General features: G+C 32.4%; 1 long non-coding RNA gene across 1 annotated transcript; it reads left to right on the forward strand.

Annotated features, from left to right (window-relative positions):
* The first annotated feature begins 411 nt into the window (after positions 1–411).
* Positions 412–19,117, forward strand: LOC128554788 (uncharacterized). The gene is made up of 2 exons (XR_008369696.1): positions 412–525; positions 18,759–19,117. It is a non-coding gene; the product is annotated as an uncharacterized LOC128554788 (long non-coding RNA).
* The last annotated feature ends 578 nt before the right edge of the window (positions 19,118–19,695 follow it).

The following is a 19,695-nucleotide window of genomic DNA, read 5'->3' on the forward strand; positions in this document are numbered from 1 at the left end:
ATTCTGTATTAATAATGTATTTCTATTAAATGGAAACTAATTTGATTATATGTTAAACAAGTAAGAAAATCAGAAATGTTTAAATATTTATTAAACGTAATACGTGTGTTGATACTGAGAATATTTCGAAGTGAAAATAATGATTTATTTGGATATCAGTTACGGACGAAATTGGATATAAAAATATTTGTTCAAACTAGAAAGGTTTTGTAAGTTTATTTTAATTTACACCCAAGTTATTAATGTTTCCCTGCATGATTTCTATTGACAGCATGCGATTGTGATTACGATAATATCAGATAATGTTCTTCGACTTCAGGTGTAACGGATGGGTCCGTGCTGTCAATCAAACTAATTGTTATCTATGATTTGACCAATAAGATAACGCGGATTATTCTTATCTCGCCGCTGCAGGTATGTTACGATATCGGCCTCAAGGAGTTTACGTGTTTAACCTGTTGTTTTAATTCATACTTTTGAGAATAAAATAATGGAAAGGACACATATATCTTCTTGGTTTCTTAGGTAAGATTATTTTGTTATTTTTATGAAATAATGCTTAATTTTTAAATAAAATCTGAAAAGTAGATCTCTCGGAAGCACCGAGAGCAAGGCAAACAGTAAAAATTGCAGACTCGGTTTGATTGAGTCAGTTCATGAGCAGTAATGGGAAATGCAACACTGCCAACGCCCCCTAGCACCGGCTTAAGCAGGCAGTATCTAGGATTTTGTGTTCGGCTCTTGTGGATTTTGACAGGCCGGATCACACGAGGTATGCAAAATGCAGCATGGTCCCAGATTGAGTTAATACTATACTAGCACATATGTTTTGCACGTTTGGATAACCGGAAGTGAAGGCGTAACTTAATTTATCCGAAATACATAGAATCCACACAGGAACGGCAACATTCGTCTTAACTGGTAAAAATGGCAATACTGCTATCATTTTAAGATTAGATATATAACCAAAATTACTTAAACATGAAAAATTTGAATTCAATCATAAATTCGACTTTAAAACGATTTTCTTTAAATTAACAGTTGTGAAATCTACAGTGTAGAAATATTTCTTTACGCGAAAATGTCGTCAAGATTGTGATTTTCTCATAAACTTCCATGATTAAAAATTCTTTGAGGAACATATTTCACATAATCAGTCTTGAAAAAAACACCAAGCACACGACCTCTTTTTTATTAGTAAACTGTTCTCAGTGTCTATCTATCTATGGAACGCCTAGACTGTCTTATGTTGAGAATGACTGAGATGCCAGGTTAAATGTCTTTCTGTTGAGTCCGAGATACAATATTGAGGGTGGAAATTACAATGTGTCCAGTTATTGAAGTGTTATGTTGTGTGCTGATTATATTTTCTTCAGTCAAGTCAATGTATTGTTGGATGCTATAGTTAGAGATGGTACCTTCCGAAGAAAATCTAAGGGGAACAACTCTGAATTGACCAATAAACTGAAGCCAATATAAAACATTGGTCAAAAGTGAAAGAAAAACAGATAAGTCCTTTTCCAAAAACTGATCAGGCAGACAAAATATGACCTATATTTGTTTAAATCTCTTTGTATTCAGTATACAAAATGCACACTTTTCTCATGGCTTACACTGACAGTTTTTTATAAGTTGTAGTGAGGCCTTGATAGAAAGTTTGGTTGTGCATGAAAATAAAGTAAAATAATGCATAAATTCCATTAAGAAATTTTACGACATTAAGAAACGTTATTAAGGTTTTATCTTTTAGGCAAAGTTATTTATTGTTCTCAGTGATGATTCATTGTTTTACACAAAGTTAATATATCAAAATGTAAAATGTGTATATCCAACAATGAGAAATAACGAAAAAAAGTTGAATTAGAAACCACTTTTGTGTAACAAAGTAGCTAGACTGCATATATTCATCACTTCAATGAATCATTTTGAGTCTTCCTTATGCTTTAGTATATGTATGGAAAAGTAAAAGGTAAGGTAGACGATGAGAGGTGATAGGAATAAGGAAAAGTGGATCGAACCGGTATGTTTATTTTCTTCATTATTGCAACCACACTAATATGAGATGCTAAAGATTAGTGATTAAAAATTGTAATATATGAGAGTAAAGTGACTGACGAGAGGTCTGATATCAAATATTTTTTTTATTTGTCAGAACTGAATTGTTATGTTTGGTTTTTCAGTTGGTGTTTTGAAAGTAGTCTAATGCACAAAATGTTTAAATAACTTGGAAATCTTAAAAGTGAAATGCACTTACTGTGATGTGCAGTGTCGACGAGATTTAATCACAGTTGTAGAGAATGTAAGTTATACTGTATATAATATACGTCTATATTCAATTTTATCAACTAGCACATATAACTGGTAGATCAATGTATTAAAAAGAGTTTGTTGCCATGATAGACTGTCAACTTGAGTTTTTCCCTCATAGTTTCTGTTATATTTACTGGAAGCATAGCCATTGTTTTGTTACTGAAATATAAACAAATTGAGACATTATTTGTTATATGTTAGAAAATAGTCTGAATGTACACTGCAACTAGTAGAAATTGTTCAAAATGTTACTAGAGTATGCTACTAGAATTAGGTTTTGAGTAACGAAGGTTGGTAGTGCTACTGGCACAGGTAAATGGTATTATTATGTACTGAAAGTAGTTTTTTTTTTTAATTATTTTTTTTTTAACAACGAAATATAAAGAATGCTATGTGGCGATCAAAACCGTGAAGTTTATTTGTGTTGTCGCACGTGTAACTGGTGGTATATAATGTTATTGGCAGTCTGAGGTGATTTAGGTATTTAATTGAATCTTTGCCTGAAAGACGGTGTTACAGTTGCAAGTGAAGGATATTCAAGTAAAAGTGATGTAGGGACATGTGTATTTAAGTGTTTTGTTAAGGACTCAAAACTGTTGACAGTGCTTGTTGTGTTGTTGTAGTTTTTTTTTGTGTGCCAAAATACCAAAAATATTTATTATGTTATGGGTGCAAAGGATAAAATAAACCAATTAAATCCTGTGGTATGGTTTTGTCAGCATGGAAACACGTGATAGGAAGTATTAAAAGGAATAAAATTTCAATAGCATATGTTTTGTGCAATGACGCACGTGATGAAATTTTTGAAAATAAAAAAATAGATAAACTTTCTGAACTAATGTTTGTGAGTTATACGTGTGGTCACATTTGGAAAATGATGTTTTTTAGTTATAAATTTCTTGTGCAAGGATGCACGTGATCATATTTTTTCGTGCAAGGAGATTTTATTTGACAGGGAAAAATATCAATGACAGAATTTTGGCGAAATGATGCACATGATCATGTATTAAAAAAACAAAAACAAAAAAAACTCCGGATTTTAGATATTCAAATGTGTTTATCAGGTATATAAAAGACGGTTTAGTTCTGTTGATCTTAAAGATTAAATGAATATATTGATTCGAAACATTTTAAAATGGAAACGCCCAAATCTGCTATTTTACTGATGAAACCATGTTTATACTTAGCAAAGCTGTAATCTTAAAGATGCTTATTAAAGCGTAAATGTGGCGGAACAATGCAGAAAATAGTTGGGTTTTTGCTGAAACATTTGCTGTCCCTGCAGTACCCCATACTTTTCACTGTTCACAGAATCTTCCCTAGAGGGTTGGAGTACTGTAAATGAATTGGTCAATGGGATATAAACAGGAACCACCTAGAGCTTAGGGCAGTTTGGCAGTTTTCAATAGCATTACAGTTTTTTTGTAAAGATATGTTTGATATTTACAGATAATACAGTCACAGCCACTTGCATAAACAAACAAGGGTCAAGTAAATCAAAGCTTAATGACATAACTCAGGGAGAGCTGTTTGCATAGAAAGGAAGATACGAATTAATTTCGCAGTAGCAAAGGGGTAAATTCAGAAATAGTCAAAATCGGCCCAACTTCAAAAATCTTTGAAAATCTGTCAAATGAAACATAAATATGTCTTTATTCATATTTCATTACTGTAATTACCTTTTTTGCACGTTTGTCGCGTTTTCCGGGCTTTTTATCATGCCTACCCAAACACACTTTTGACGTCATTACGTTTGATTTTATTTAACGTCATGTCGTTGTACAAAACACGTATATATAGTCTTATCCATTTTATTTGTAGTTTGCGCATGAACTCCTAATATCCAACGGACAAAGACCGTTATTCACATTTTTCTTGCTTTTAATTACATGACAGCCGTATGACAATATGCTTAGTCGCGAAAACATGTGACAAATTGACAATTCGGGAACCATTCATTTAACTCTAATTATAATACTTTACCCGTTGCAACAATCAGTAACGTTGAAGTGGAAAGTTGAAATGATGTTTTCTACCATTTTGGGTAATGGTACACATGAAATTGTTTGTAAATTTTTGTGCAATGATGCACGTGGCCATATCTGCGAAACAACAAAAACAACAAAAATCAATTTCAAATTTATTGTGCAGTGTTGCATGTGATCTTACTTTCATACAAATGTTTTTCAGTTACATTTCTTGGGCAAAGATGAGCCTGATCATAATTTCTTGTGCTATGATGTACGTGTTCATTTCTTTTCTGAAAACAAATTTCAAGTGCACTGATATATATCTGCTTTTGTTTGGGGCAAACATTGCTTAATTATTTTGTACAATGGTTTTCGTAATCCTATCATTTCTTGTGCAATAATGCACGTGATCTTATTTGAAAACAAATGTTAATAGTTATATTTCTTGTACAAAGGTGCTCGTGATCTTGTATGAAAACAAATGTTATTAGATATATTTCTTGTGCAAAAAGTGCACGTGATCTTGTTTGAAAACAAATGTTTTAGCTAGATTTCTTGTACAAAGGAGCACGTGATTTTATTTGATAACAGTTTTATTTATTATATGCAAAGGTACACACAATTTTATTTGAGAACAAATGCTAATAGTTATATGTCTTGTGCAAAGATGCACGTGATCTTGTTTGAAAACAAACGTTATTAGGTATAGTTATTGTGCAAAGATGCACATGTTCTTATTAAAAAAAACCCAAATGTTATCAGTTATATTTCTTGTACACAAGTGCTCGTGATCTTGTTTGAAAACAAATGTTATTAGCTATTTTCTTGTGCGAACGTTTTCGTGATCTTTTTTTTTTTTTTTGAAAGTAAATATTATTTGATATATTTCTTGTGCAAAAGGTGCACGTGATCTTATTTAAAAAGAAATGTTAAGTTAGATTTCTTATACAAAGGAGCACAAGATCTTATTTGAAGATAATTGTATTAGTTATAGTTCTTGTGCAAAGATGCACGTGATCTTGTTTGAAAACAAATGTTAATAGATATATTTATTGTGCGAAAATGCACGTGATCTTATTTGAAGACAATTGTTATTAGTTATATTTTTGTGCAAAAGTGCATTTGCCATTATTTGAAAACAAATGTTATTAATTATATTTCTTATGTAAAAGTGCACGCGATCTTATTTTAGAACAATCTTAGTAGTTATATTTCTAGTGCAAAAGTGCACGTGATCTTATTTAAAAACAAATGTCATTAGTTATATTTCTTGTGCAAAGTGCACGCAATCATATTTGAAAACAAATGTTTTAGTAAGAATTCTTGTGCACAATGCAAGTGATCGTTTTTGAAAACAAATGTTTTAGTTAGATTTCTTGTGCAAAAGTGCACGTGATCTTATTTAAGAACAATGTTAGTAGCTATATTACTTGTGCAGAGTACACGTGATCATATTTGAAAACAAACATTTTTCTTAGAATTCTTACACAAAGTACACGTGATCGTATTTGAAAACAAATGTTATTAGTTACATTTCTTGTGCAAAAGTGCACGTGATCTTGTTTGAATATAAATGTTATTAGATATATTTCTTATGCGAAAATGCACGCGATCTTATTTAAGAACAATGTTAATAGTTATATTTCTTGTGCAAAAGTGCACGTGATCTTATTTGAAAACAAATGTTTTAGTTAGAATTCTTGTGCAAAGTGCACGTGATCGTATTTGAAAACAAATATTATAGTTATATTTCTTGCGCAAAAGTGCACGTGATCTTATTTAAGAACAATGTTAGTAGTTATATTACTTGTGCAGAGTACACGCGATCATATTTGAAAACAAATGTTTTTCTTAGAATTCTTATACAAAGTACACGTGATCGTATTTGAAAACAAATGTTATTAGTTACATTTCTTGTGCAAATTACTTTTTGTGCAAAGGTGCGCGTGATCTTATTTGAAAATAAATGTTAACAGTTAGATTCCTTGTGTAAAAGTGCACGTGATCTTGTTTGGACATAAATGTTATTAGATATATTTCTTGTGCGAAAATGCACGTGATCTTATTTGAAAACAAATGTTATTAGTTATATTTTTTGCCTAAAAGTGCACGCGATCTTATTTGAAAAGAAATGTTATTAGTTACATTTCTTGTGCAAAAGTGCACGCGATCATATTTGAAAACAAATGTTTTAGTTAGAATTCTTGTGCAAAGTGCACGTGATCGTATTTGAAAACAAATATTTTAGTTATATTTCTTGCGCAAAAGTGCACACGATCATATTTGAAAACAAATGTTTTAGTTAGAATTCTTGCGCAACGTGCACGTGATCGTATTTGAAAACAAATATTTTAGATATATTTCTTGTGCAAAAGTGCACATGATCGTATTTGAAAACAAATATTTTAGTTAGATTTCTTGTGCAAAAGTGCACAGTCTGTCGTGTGATCTTATTTGAAAACAAATGTTATTAGTTATATTTCTTGCGCAAATTACTTTCTGTGCAAAATGTGCCTGATCTCATTTGAAACAAATGTTATTTAGTTATATTTTTGTGCAAAGGTGCACGTGATCTGATTTGAAAACAAATGTTATTAATTATATTTTCTTGTGAAAATTACATTTTGTGCAAAGGTGCACATGATCTTATTTGAAATAAATGTTATTTAGTTATATTTTTGTGCAAAGGTGCACGTGATCTGATTTGAAAACAAATGTTATTAATTATATTTTCTTGTGAAAATTACATTTTGTGCAAAGGTGCGCATGATCTTATTTGAAATAAATGTCATTTAGTTATATTTTTTGTGCAAAGGTGCACATAATCTTATTTGGAAACGAATGTAGATAGTTAGATTTCTTGTGCAAAAGTGCACGCGATCGTATTTGAAAACAAACCTTTTTCGGTAACTGTTCTTGTGTGTAATGAAAACAAATGTTATTACTTAGATTTTTTTTTGTGCAAATGTGCACGTGATCGTATTTGAAAACAAACGTTATTAGATAGATTTCTTGTGCAAAAGTGCATGTGATTGTATTTGAAAACAAATGTTTTAGTTAGATTTCTTGTGCAAAAGTGCACGTGATCGTATTTGAAAACAAATGTTTTAGTTAGATTTCTTGTGCAAAAGGGCACGTTATCGTATTTGAAAACAAATATTTTAGTTAGATTTCTTGTGCAAAAGTGCACGTGATCGTATTTGAAAACAAATGTTTTAGTATGATTTCTTGTGCAAAAGGGCATGTTATTGTTTTTGAAAACAAGTGTTTTAGTTAGATTTCTTGTGCAAAAGTGCATTTGGTCGTATTTGAATACAAATGTTTTAGTAAGATTTCTTGTGCAAAAGTGCACGTGGTCGTATTTGAAAACAAATGTTTTAGTTAGATTTCTTGTGCAAAAGTGCACGTGATCGTATTTGAAAACAAATGTTTTAGTTAGATTCCTTGTGCAAAAGGGCACGTTATCGTATTTAAAAACAAATGTTTTAGTTAGATTTCTTGTGCAAAAGGGCACGATATCGTATTTGAAAACAAACATTTTTCGGTAAATGTTCTTGTGTATAATGATGAGTGCGATCATCTTTCATGTGCCAGGATGCACGTGTCAAAATTTGGAAACAAAAAATTACTATTGTGTGCAATCATGCACGTGCAAAAAAAAAAAAATCAAGTGCAGTGGTACGCGTGGTCTTGTTTGCAGATTAATGGTTGCAGATGTCTGGTGAAGAGATGGACGTGGCCATATGTCTACTTTAATGGAAAACGTGATCATATCTTAAAATAATAAATAAATAAAAAGAAAACGAGAATTTTGGCTGCAGATTTCTGTCTGTTACAGTGAAAGACGTCATTACATTTGCAACAAAACAATGAATTTTCAGTTGCAGGTTATTTGTGCAACGCTGAACATGGAGGTGAAGGCAAACTATGAACTTGCAGCGACCAAGATTTTGTTGCAATGTTGCATATGGTGTTATTTCAAAGAAAACGTTTTTTTCTCATTTACAAATGTCTTGTGCAAAGATGCACGTGATCATATTTCTAGTGCAATGATGCACGTAATCATATCTCTTGTGCAAAGATGTAAGATATCTTACTTGAAAAGAAATATCAGTGTTGAATTCCTGGTGATATGATGCACGTGGTCATGGTGATAAAAGAAAACAACAAAAATACTAAGAACAAAAAATCAGAAAAACAAATTTCTCGGCGACAGATATTTTGTGTTATGATGCACGTGAATGTATTTGCAAATCTTGTGCAGACGCGTACGTCATTGTCATATTTGAAAAAAAATCAATAACAAACTTCCTTTGCAATGATGAACACGGGATCAAATTTCTTTTAGAATGACAAACGTGGTCGTGTTTGAAAACAGAATACTTGTGCAAAAAGAAACAATTTTGTGCAATTATGCTCATGATAATATTTACAGGAAATAAATTCTGAATTAGAAGTTCATTGTGCAATGATGCACGTGATCATATTTGAAAGGAAAATAATTTCCAATAAGAAATTTCTTGTGAAATAGCGCATGTGATCGAGTGTGTTTTTTTTTGCACAGTAATATATTTTATCGAAATTACATCTTTTCAGTCAAACGTTTCTTATGCGGTGATGGGCGTGATTAAGCTTGCCAAAAAAGGTTTTCAGTACTGGTTTATTGTAAAATGATGCAAGTGATCATTTGTGCAAAGTTCTTGCGCAATAGTAATCAGATTTGTTAAGACGAATTTTCAGTTACATATTTTCTATCAATGATTCACAATGATGTTTAATGATGTACAGTTTTCGTGGAAAGACGAGTTTTCGTTTGCAAATTTCTTATGCAGTGGCGGACATGATCATATTTGTCAATAAAAAACAAAAAAAAAAAAAAACGGGTATCAGCCAGTTTTACATTATCTGCACATGATTTTATAGTGTAGGGAAAGTATGCACAGGAAAGTTCTTGTGGAGCAATTCTGTGGTGAATGTCTTGTGCAGAGATGCACGTGAAAAACTAAAATTCCTTTGAATATTTTTGTGAAAGGATGTTGCAGAGAGAGCTTTTGGTAACATTTCCTTGTCCGGGATGCACATTATAGAAATTGGAGATTTGAGGCAAAATTTTCAATCACAGGGGTTGGATTGTGCCGAGTTCAAGTGGTAAAATTTAAATGTCTTCTTCGAGGATATGCATAGTAATTTATAGTTTATACATATACATTTAAGTAAGAAGTGTGTGATATTGTAAGTACAGTGGTAAGAATGCACCATTTAGCAAGGATTTGGGGTCGGATCAAGTTTGCTAAATATTTGTGTACAAGGTATGGGCAAGACATGATGCTTTAAAGACATATGTCATAAATGGCCTGGGAAAGTATCCTGTTTCAAGATGCAACCAATTTGTGTATAAAGTATTGCAGCTGTATAAACATGACCGGATTAAAAATGATCAGTTTGGTTGATGTAGAGTATTCCCAGGTTAAGATAACCATTACGTGGTTGCACTTGTTGATGGTATATGATTCCAGTCTCTGGTATATGATTATTCATTGTGATTGTGACTGTATGACAATGTCCGTTATAAAATAGTTGAAATCCATGTTCATTTACAGTCTCAGATGTTGGAGACCAAAGTTCAAAATAACAAGTGTATAACATTACCAAGATCAAGAAAGATCAAGATGTGTAGAGAATAACTTCAAAGTGTGGCAATTAATGTCAGTGAAAGCCACGTATGTTGTGAAGAAAATGCAGAAACGAGAGAAAATTTTATCTAATTTGATTATTTTATCCGGTGTCTGAAAATGAATAAGTTTTCCTTATGTTCAGTTATAATGGTAAACATAACGAAACAATAAAATTTGACAATGAAGAGACACTGAGCAAAAGGACTTTGTAAAGATGCAGCAAAATTAAAGTTTTCAGTTAACTTACATCATCTTAAATAGAGGAGTTGTACAGGGAGACCACAACCACTAATGCTGGTCCCGTGACTGTCAATGACCTCTTCCTTTATACAAAATTTTAATAACTAGATAATGCATGCGGCAAGACTGAACTGAATATTTGCGTGTGTATAAAGCATTTAAAGAATGTTATTTTATGCTGATGCTGTCTTTCATAAAATGCTAAAGATTAATAACAGGTGGCATTCAACTGAGAATATTCATGTTTTTTAGTCAAATGATGAACAACTTCATATTTTCATAGTCAGAATTATAATGATTTCATTCAGTTGTTTTCTTCTGTGTGATGTGAGAAACTTGCTATTTATCTGACGAAATATATGCAGTATACTTAACAGTCAGTATGTATGTTGTAAAGACAGCCTAAGTTACGGGTCCATTGACACTTTTGTTAAATTTTTAGAAGTTCAAATAGAAAACCCTTATTTGAAGAATTTCTGGGATTAACAGTGAATATATGACATGTTTAAAAAACCAGCCAGGCTATAAATTTAGTCACGGTACTTCTGGGCCATCGGCTTAGCATTTGTTTTCATCCAAGGCTCTAGGGGGAGCGTTAATGGGAGTTATATTGCTTTGATGTAATCAAAATTATATGGGTGATTTTTATCGAATATCACTTATTAAATAAAACTGATTTTGACTTGCTGTTTCGGTTAAAGGGTTTATTATTTGTGAATCGTTATTGATAGTGTTCAAATGGTGGACCTGTAAACACACCGAATGGAAGAATGAAGTAGTCCAATTCATTGTCAGAAGAAAACAAAACAAGGGAAGTCTTATTTGGGACCTTCATTGCGGTGATGATAAGTGTGACCTTGTATAGAATATATACTGTTGCTGCCATGCTCAATTCAAGTTTTAGCATTGAACTAACTACCATCAGTTAATATGATTTTGAAGAGTTGGTTTACTGTTGTTTCAGGAAATAAACACTCGTTTATCTATCATGGGAACTGAAAAGATTTTGGCTGATTGTAAGAGATTATCACATATTTGATCAAAGATTACGTGACAAGTAATAAACAAATACATACGGAATATATTATTTAACTTTGTACTGTAATTCTGCAAGAGATGAATGACTTAGCTGATAGCAAATGATAACTTATTAAACAGACAATCTTTGCTTATTGTAAGAATGTTACATAATAAATCACAGTACAAAAGTTATTTAAAGGATAAATGAATATCATTCACATACAAGGTGTCTACCATTAATTTACAAATGTGTTGGATCCGCAAAATTAGCACATTTTTGATGTATTGGTAGCTCATACAGTTGTGTATTCAATGAATATATGAGTTTTATGTGGTATGCAACTTGAACTGGGGCATGCGGTTGCACACTTGATTGTGGGACTTGCTTTTTGTGAGTATTGGATGTATAGGAGGGTCAAGGGAGAGTTGTAATATAGGATTAATGTTGCACTGTCATTGTAAAGGGAATTCACAGTTTTCTTATATCCAATACTATAGCATGTCATTCTCTTTCACTCAGGTTTTTTTCATGAGTTTTAGACTATTGGATTGTCTTAGAATTTGACTTTATTAAAAGACAAAAGGAAGTTCAGTATCCTGTACGAAAAATGGAACTGTTTTACAGCACAGACACTTGGGGCTCGGACCTCCACACACCCCATTCTCCTCCGCCTCTGGTTAAGTTTAGCCAATATATTTTAGCATTTCACCATGTATAAAGCATATGTGACGATCATAAAACGCATTTTGTAACATTTCAGCGTGTTTTTAAAAAATGTATTTTTACCATCAATGCTCTCAATACTAGAAGATATGCAACTTTTCACGAACACTAGGGAAACAATAGCCAGTTAAACGTTTAAATGAACCCCTACCAATGAATCACTGGTATCAATCGTCAGATCTGTTACCATTCTGTTTAATGACACCGGTCCCGACAACTGTCGTTTGTATTCCGACGAGAAATCAATAAATAATATAAATCAATCTATCTAAATTCTATGGAACACTTCCTTGCGAATAGATCCCTGCTTTGAACTGCGCATATCATTGCCGGGTACCAAAATTGATACCGTTTCGACTGCATTATACCGGATTATCGCTTCACCACATGTTACACGAGGTTTGTTTACATAAAGAAGAGATGATCTGGTTTAACATAGCCGTAAGAGTAACAATTTTGGTTCCCGGTTTATGACATGCGCTACACAAAGCGAGGGTCCAGCGCAAGCAAGTGTTCCCATTGTTCGTGAGAAGTTGCATGTCTTCTAGTATTGAGAGCATTGATGGTAAAAATGCATTTTTTAAAAACACGCTGAAATGTTACAAAATGCGTTTTATGATCGTCACCTATGCTCAATACATGGTAAAATGCTAAAATATATTGGCTAAACTTAACCAGGGGCGTAGGAGAATGGGGTGTGTGGAGGTCCGAACCCCAAGTGTCTGTGTTTTACAGCTGTAAAACGTCTGTAAATGAACTGTATTTTGAAATTACAGCTGTAAAAGACCTGTAAGTGGAAAATGACCAGAAATACAATTGAAATTTACAGGTGTAAAACATGCAGTTCTCAAAAAATACAGCTGTAAAAAATTACAGTTGAAAGCTACAGCTGTACAATGTTCATGTCTTAAAATTACAGCTGTAACTTTTTGGAGGGAAACATGAGCACTGTCAGCCATCTTTAATTAAATTTGGCGGGATATAACTGAAGTGCACAAAGAAACCACATTTTCTAAAATATTGGAATTTTAACCATTACTGAGTAAGTGCAGCTGTATTATTATTTAATATAGTTATAAAAGGACATATATATGTACATGCATTAACTATTGACACTATATAATTACAAAATTGTCATATGTTTTCATGACAAAGAAAGAAAACAAAAACTGATGTACAGTTTCTACTTTGAAAATCCTACTCTTGAATTTTGCAAATGCTGTACTGTAAACATATTTCATTACTTATTTCTTTACTTACAAAATCATTATTTTGCCATTTCTGTAGTAATTGCTACCTTTTCTAGAAAATTACAATTCATCCTAAAACTTTTTGCACCTCTGCTTTCGTCCCTTAAAATAATGTCTTCATTTTCAACACCTGTAACATTTCTACAGCTGTAACTTCGAGGCATTTTACAGCTGTAACTATTTCATTTTTACAGCTGTAACTTTTTCATTTTTACAGCCGTAACTTTTTCATTTTACAGCTGTATCTCATTTGCATAATTCGAACTGTTTTACAGTCGTTTGACAGCTGTAATTTAAAATCTACAGCTGTAAAATCAATGTTGATGATGAAATCTACAGGTGTAAATTTGAAATAATCATGACGGTAATTTTGAACAAAAATACAGGTCTTTTACAGCTGTAAAATTTCATACAGGTTAGGCTCTTTCAACGTGTTGAAAGTAGACTAAACTTACACTATACTCTATTGAATTTATTTAGCTGTGGAAACGTTTGATATAGACTATAATTGGGAAAACGAAATTATTTCGTTTAAACGAAATAGTTATTTTATTTAAACGAAATAAAAAAAAGTCTCACATTACCTAAGTGGAAAAAAAGTGCGTAACATGTCACTTTAGGGGCACCGTAGTTACAGTATTATGTACAGTTATAATAATAAGCTGTTTTGTGGTCTATGCATTATGTTCAACTATGAAAAACAGTTGAACGGTACTATCATTATGTTTAGCTGAGGCAGTGTATTATTGAGTAATACTTCCATTATCTTCAGCTGCAATAATATGCTGTTGGGTGTTATATCAATTATATTCAGTCGTGAAAAAGAACTGTTAATTGGTACTATCGCTTTTTTTTTTTAAACTTAATATGCTGTTGTGTACTGTATCCATTATGTTCAGCCGTGAACAATAACTGAAAATAACGACCTTTATACCGAACAACACATTGACTTGACTGAATAAAATATAATCAGCACACAACATAATGGTAGTACCATTTAAGGTATTGGACCCGTAATAGAGTATCTCCATTTTGAAGAGTATTCAATTCCTGCCATAAACCTACTTTGACTGCAATTTTCAGGGGGGGGGGGGGGGGGCGTGGGTTCAGACCCCACTGGGACCAATTTTTTTTCTCCATTTTTTCCTTTTTTTCTAGTAAGTTTTTACTTCTTTCAAGACTAATTATGGATGAATTGTACAAAGTGGAAAATTTTCATTTTATAAGCGATTGTTTGCTGTTCAGTGTGTATTTACCTCTAAATCAGGAGGGGTAGAGTTAGACATTTTTAAAAATACTGAGTTACGTGCGGTAAAAGTTCTCTATTTTACCTTCATTCTTTAGATACATATTGTGGAAGAAATGCAGGTAGGTTTTACTATTGCCCCAAGGTTATTTTTAAATGAAGTGAGCAAAATTCAAAACAGGCACACTGGATTCGACCTTAATTTTTCAATGTTGGAGTTAGAATTCTGTCTCATTAAATCTGTTTACTTGAGGCACCCTGGACAAAAATTATTTTAAAGTTTTATTTTGTGTTTTATAACTGTTTAACAATAGTTTGATGTTTCTTTTATCAAAATTAATCTTGTAATGAATTCTCTGCAAACGTTTTAGATAGTGGCCATCACATTGAATTTTGTCTCTTCTTGAGCGTGAGGAAATACCATAAATTATACAAATTTACAAAAAACAACACGGTGAAAATTGTTTAAATTTTGCAACACAGTGTGAAACATGGTCAACTTTAAGAATATACCAAACAAATGCCATTTTTAAAACATTACTATTAGGGGTCCAATACCTTAACAGTTCTTTTTCACGACTAAACATAATTGATATAACACCCAAAAGCATATCATTGCAACTGAGAATAATGTAAGTACTACTCAATAATACACAGCCTCAGCTATACATGATTAAATTACCATTCAACTGTTTATTTTCATGGTTGAACATAATGAGTAGAGCACCAAACAGCATAATATTATAACTGGACATAATAACTGTAATACCCCACAACAGATCATTTTAACTGAACATAATTTTTATACCACATGCCTGTTTATTTTAAGAACTGAACATAACGACCTTTACACCGAGCAACACATTGACTTGATTGAATAAAATGTACGCACAACACAACATAATAAAAGTACCATTTAACAGTTCTTTTTAACTAAAAATAATTCTGTTACCACATGCCTGTTTCTTTCAAGAACTAAACATAACGACTATAGCACCCAACAATACATTGACTTGACTGAAGAAAATATAATCAACACACAACACTTCAATAACTAGACACATTGGGATTTCCACCCAGCATATTGTATCTCGGACTCAACAGAACGACATTTAACCAGCATATCAGTCATTCTAAACATAAGACAGTCTAGGCGTTCCATATCTATTTATTCAAAAATCGTGGTTTAATCAAATTCTATAACTATCTTAAACTAGTCATCAATAATGATTTAACTACCAGTTTTTCCTTCATATATAAAATAATGAGTTTTGACAAACCGTGTTCCTTTTCTATCCGTATCAACATAATAAATATCGCTCAGGTTGTATTACTATGTATTAATAGTAAAAGAATATAAGCCTGATCACACCAAAACAAATGTAAGCCTGCGCAGATCACAAGTAGTCCAAATATAAATAGTGCTTCTCTTTTTATTTTTTCCAAGTGCCTTTTCTCAACAGCAGGGTAAATTCAGCGGGTTAAGATAAGATAAGATAAGATAAGATAAGATTTATTTTGAGTCGGCAAGACATTTACAAATAACATAAGCTCTGAAGAGCTTTTTGAACCGACTATATAACAAGTGTATTTAACAAATGTAAATAAGCTACAAGTAGGAAGGATAATTTACAACATAAAATCTATGAGAAACATGCTAATCTTACCAAATTTGGTTTAAAAATGCTTAAAAAGATGAAATTAGTTACAAGTTGACCAAAAATATGGGGCAAAGGTGCCATAGTTAAGAAATATCTTAAAAAATCAGAATATCACTCAAATCAGATTTGAAAGTGACCTGATTAGCATCTTTTTCATAGGGTAAATCAATAATCATTAAAATGAACATGATTAAATAACATAGGAATATAGATTGTATTATGGTTAAAAAATTTATTTTGTTTAATTAAGAATTTGCATACAGACATGACATAAAAGCTCTATCATTAGATTTTCCAATAGACAGACAGGGTTGCAAGCAACAAGGATCTTCACAGTTAATAGGTACACAAACATGTTATTTTAGTTCTATCAAAGGGATGTAATTACAATAAACACAAAATGAATATAATAACATGAACTAAAGCAGAAAAACAACATTTGAGAAACAAACACAAGCAGGTCTCAATTACATACAAAACAAACATTTAACTACAGCAAAATTCAGGAAGACAAAAATCACACTACACACATCTACAGTACACACAATTGCAGTAAGCAGACTACAAAGGCAAAAATGAAACTCAATGCTTGGAAAAAAAATATATATAAAGCGGCAAAACTAAAAGGCAAAAAATAAAAGGAACAAAAGCAATCTTAAGCTTGAGAATACATTTAGCCAAGCATGCACTTAACTTTATGCTGCGTCTGTGTTATGAAACCCCCCTAGAGCAGGAGGTACATTTACATACTGTGCCATTCCAAGACTGAATAAGGGTTTTAAATTGGCTAAAATTAGAACAAGATCTAAAATCATCTGGGAGAGAGTTCCACAACACAGGAGCAGCATATCTGTAGGAGTGCTTACCATACGTTGTAGAGTTAACTCTAGGTACCTGTAAAATATTAGAATATCTAAAGTTAATGGAAGAATTTCTTTTTACAACTAAATCAGAGAGAACCACAGGGGCAAGACCATTTAGGATTTTGAATGTTTCAGTGGCCATTGTACACATTCTTCTTATATGTAAGGAAGGCATTTTAACTTTATGTAATAGATCAGAGTAAGATGATGAAACGTCATCGTAAACAAATCTCAGTGCCCTTTCTTGCAGTTTTTCCATTTTCTTGGTACTGTATTTAACGAACTGTAGTTTTCTTATTTAAAGTTAACACCCCCTTTCCTTTTTGTTTTTCAAAAGTAGCGATATAGTTCTTTTTGGGATTATAAGTCTCTGAAAATCTGATATGCTAGAAAATGTCGAAAAACCGTTATAAAGTAAGTGGATTTCGTATGAAGTAAAGAACAGCCGGTTTTAGTGGTGTTCAGCCTATAAGGATTTCCGATATAGAACGCGCATGAAATAGTACGCCAAGACTGGATAAGAATTATGCGATATAAATCTTCAGTTCGCCACCCTCCCACCACTCATTACGTCTGACATATACACATTTAACATAAAATTATGAGGGACAAGAAAAGAAACTTGAGACGCAATGCTGTTATTCCTCCCTTTTTGACATTAAAAAGCGGAAATCTGATCGTCCAACTTATTGCCTGCTGACTTGTTATTCCAATTATTTAAAGTTTTTGTTTCAAGTTCAATACCCTCTTTAAATATAGAAATGCATTGTGCATTTTTAAAATTGAATAAAAAAGCAATATTTCAACTGAATAGCCTGTGCAAGACTTTTATGTAGAACAAGTAAAGTGAATTTATATCCCCCGCCGAATAAGATCTATCGATAGAGTATTTAGATACAGTCAAAGTCCCTATTTGTAACCAATTTAAGGTAGTTCTGCACGTTTGGATCGAAATCTTTTCTACAATGTAGAATTTGATTAAACTCTGATTTTTTAAAACTTCAGAATATACCTGAAAAATTCAGCAAATAAAAAAGATAGGATCGTGTGCTTGATTTTTTGCTAGACTGATTTGTAAAATTTGGACCTCACGCAATATTTCATAATGGGAGTGTATGGGAAAATCATAACTTTCATAACATTTTCGCGAATAGAATTTTTTCTACAATGTAGATTTTGGTGAAACTTCTCACAGTTGTAAATAAACACATGTCCTATAATTTGGTGAAATAAAATGTATAGGTCTGTTTGCTTATTTTTGAGATATTTGACCATGATTAAAGTGAACCGGACATTTCACGCTAATTATAAGACATTATTTTGATTTTTTACGTGTAATATGTTTTAATATCATATTTTGACTTCAGAAATATAGCAACAGTGCCACTGTATTAAATTTACCCACAGGCTTCCATTAATTCATGAATTGATTTTCATTTCCGTACGCCGAATCCAGGCTTTATTCTACGTTTTCCGGATAAATGACGTTACCCTATCACTTCCGGTTTTTCAAACGTGCAGAATTACCTTAAGTGGAAATACCCTGGTTTTACTGCTTCAAGGGGGATAATACCACATGTGAGCAAAGGTCATATGTTAATCATGCATTATAAGAAGGTTGGTAATTCTTATTAAAATACTTGCTGAATTATAAGTATTTTTTAAACTAAATCAAGGCAAAAAACTCTTATTTTACTGGGTCAAGGGGGATGATACTATATGCGAGCAATGGTTATGTGCTTAATAATTTTGTAAGGTTTGGCGATTCTAGCTTTTTTCTTAATTATAATAATTTTCAGTTTCAGACGGACGAACGCACGCACGCACGCACGCACGGAAAAACAGACGTGATGACAACACCAAAACAATATCCCTCCTCCGCCTTCGGCGATGAATAATAACTGTTCAACTTTCGAACGACTTATTTATTTGTCGTACTAACTGAATCATTCTTGCTCAAATATCATCATCCAATCATAGCGCTGTGCAAATGTCCAAGAAATGGTTTCGACATAAAAGAAGAAATGCACATACGTATGTTCTACGGTTTCAAATGACAATTATGATGTCCAGACTTTGTAAGACTGTATGTGTATGTGAATCGCTGTCACATATTTTTGTTTTCACATAATTAAAAAAAAATGTTCGTGGTTTTTCAGCATGGCTGATTATTTATAGTTACCCCAGGACATGAAATGATTAATTACATAAATCATCGCAGTAAGTGGCAACTGAGATAAGACATGTTCGAAAGTACCTCTCCCGGTGGTTAAATCAACAACAATATTTGTTTAAGCATTTATAAAAGGCATTGGTATACAAAACCCACCATATACTCATTTGTGTAATATACTGCCAATTTCAGAAATGCTCGCCGAATGGGCGTTTACAGCAAACGCAGGTAGTAAATGACGTAACTGTCACTCTGGTGATCGGTGAGAGGGTAAATTGATGACGCTTGTAGTTTGCTCCACCCAGACGTAAAGAGAATATTAGGTTACTGTCTGATAAACTTAAATTTATTAGGCGAGTTGAAGAAAATATATTAGGCGAGGGTCTGCCGAGCCTTATATTTTTTCGTAGATGAGCCTAATAAATTTAAATTTATTCAGACAGTAATCTAATATTCTATTTATCCTACCTGTTCAGAAAATTAGGAAAAAGTCGTTGGAAAGAGCAACAGCGTGCAGACTTGACGTCATATAGTATGACGTTTGCTAGTGTAATTCAGTTTGT

Source organism: Mercenaria mercenaria, unplaced genomic scaffold (assembly GCF_021730395.1).
Source record: "Mercenaria mercenaria strain notata unplaced genomic scaffold, MADL_Memer_1 contig_746, whole genome shotgun sequence".
Taxonomy (NCBI): Eukaryota; Metazoa; Mollusca; class Bivalvia; order Venerida; family Veneridae; genus Mercenaria; species Mercenaria mercenaria.